General features: G+C 39.5%; 1 pseudogene; it reads right to left on the reverse strand.

Moving 5' to 3' along the window:
• Window positions 1–936: 936 nt before the first annotated feature.
• Window positions 937–1,391, reverse strand: LOC120227567 (annotated as a pseudogene).
• Between the last annotated feature and the right edge of the window lie 512 nt (window positions 1,392–1,903).

A 1,903-nucleotide genomic window follows, 5' to 3' on the forward strand; every position in this document is an offset into this window, starting at 1 on the left:
GTCGGATGCTTAACCGACTGAGCCACCCAGGTGCCCCAAGACTGAGGATTTTTATTGTTCATTAACATGGGAAAAATTTGGTGAGAAATACTGCTGAGAAAAAATTAGGTGATTTGAAAGTTATGTCAATTTGTATTTTTTTGACCACCACCTCCCCATTTCTGCCTTCCCCCAAACCCTGGAAATCACTGTTCTACTCTCTGCTTCTATGGTTTGACCATTTTAGATTCCACATATAAGTGAGATCATACAATTATCAGTCTCTCTGTGTCTGGCTTATTTTACTTACCATAATGTCCTCCAGGTCCATTCATGTGTTGTAAATGGCAGAGTTGTCTTTCCTTTTCTTTTTTTTTCTTTTTTCTTTTCTTGTTTTTTTTTGGAGAGTGTGTGAGAAAGAGAGCATGCAAGCATAAGTGGGGGAGGGGCAGAGTAAGAAGGAGAGGGAGAGAGAGAGAATCTTAAGCAGGTTCCATGCCCAGTGCAGAGCCTGATGCAGGGCTGGATGTGGGGCTCAACAGACATGGGGCTTGATCTCACCACTGTGAGATCATGGCCTGAGCTGAAATCAAGAGTCAGATGCTTAACTGACAAGTCACCTATGTGCCCCTAGAATTTTCTTCTTTTTAAAGGCTGAATAATATTCCCTCATATATATATACCACATTTTATCTATTCATCCATGATGGAAACTTAGGTTTTCATATCATGGCTATTGTGAATAATGCTACTATGGACATGGGAATGCAGATATCTCATCAGGATCCCAATTTCATTTTCTTAGGATATATATCCAGGAATGAGATTGGTGATCATATGGTCGTCTTACTTTTAATTTCTGAAAAAATAACCCAAACAAACCTGTATAGTATTTCTCTTTTTTTGTAGTTTTATGGTTTTATTAACACAAATATGATGTGCACATAAACCATCTGTCTATTCATTTTCTTTGCTGCGCAGCCTGGAATTGGGATTCATGACTCTGATGGCCAGCTGGGCTGCTCTTTCCACAATGGCTTTATGGTTCTTGGAGGAGACATTGTGAGCAATCTCTGCACAGTAAGATTTGTTGCACATCAGTAGCACTTCAAGCTCCTTGACGTTGTTGACTAGGAATTTCTGGAAGCCAATGGGCGGCAAGTGCTTTGTTTTCTTGTTGCTCCTGTAACCAATGCTGGGCATCAAGATCTGGCCCTTGAGCCTTCTGTGCACCCTGTTGTCAATGCCTCTGCATTTCTGCCTGCTGTGCTTAATTTTGACATATCAGTCTGACTGGTGCTGGATGAACTTCTTGGTCCTCTTTTTAATGATCCTGAGCTTCACCAGAGGTCTGAGGGCAGCCATGATGCCGAGTAACAGATGGCTGCCACCTCCGCAGGCAGCACCGAGGAAGAGAGCAGAAGGTGGCTTCCAAGGGCTCTATAGTATTTCTCATAATGGAAATACCAACTGACATTTTCATCAACAATATACCAGGGTCCCTTTTGCTCCACATCCTCTCCAACACTTGTATCCTTTTGTTTTTTTTATGCCCATCTTAACAAGTGTGAAGTGATAACTCATTTAGCCTTGACTTGCATTTTGATTATTGATGTTGAGCATAAATACACACTTGTTAACTATTTGTATGTTTTCTTTGAGAAATGTCTATTTAGGTCTCTAGCCCAATTTTTTATCAGGTTGTTTTTCTGTTTCATTGAATTATAGTAATTCTTTACATATTTTAGATATAGATTCCTTGGCATATATATGGTTTTCAAAAATTCTCTTCCTTTCTAGAGAATGCTTATTTATTTTGTTGATTACTTCCTTTGTTGTGCAGAAGGGTTTTAGTTTGATATAGTCCCACTTTTTTTTCTTCTGTTACCTGTGCTTTTATTGCCATCCAAAAATCATTGCTGAA

The sequence above is a fragment of the Hyaena hyaena genome, unplaced genomic scaffold (assembly GCF_003009895.1).
Source record: "Hyaena hyaena isolate Hyena2069 unplaced genomic scaffold, ASM300989v1 scaffold_2521, whole genome shotgun sequence".
NCBI classification, from domain to species: domain Eukaryota; kingdom Metazoa; phylum Chordata; class Mammalia; order Carnivora; family Hyaenidae; genus Hyaena; species Hyaena hyaena.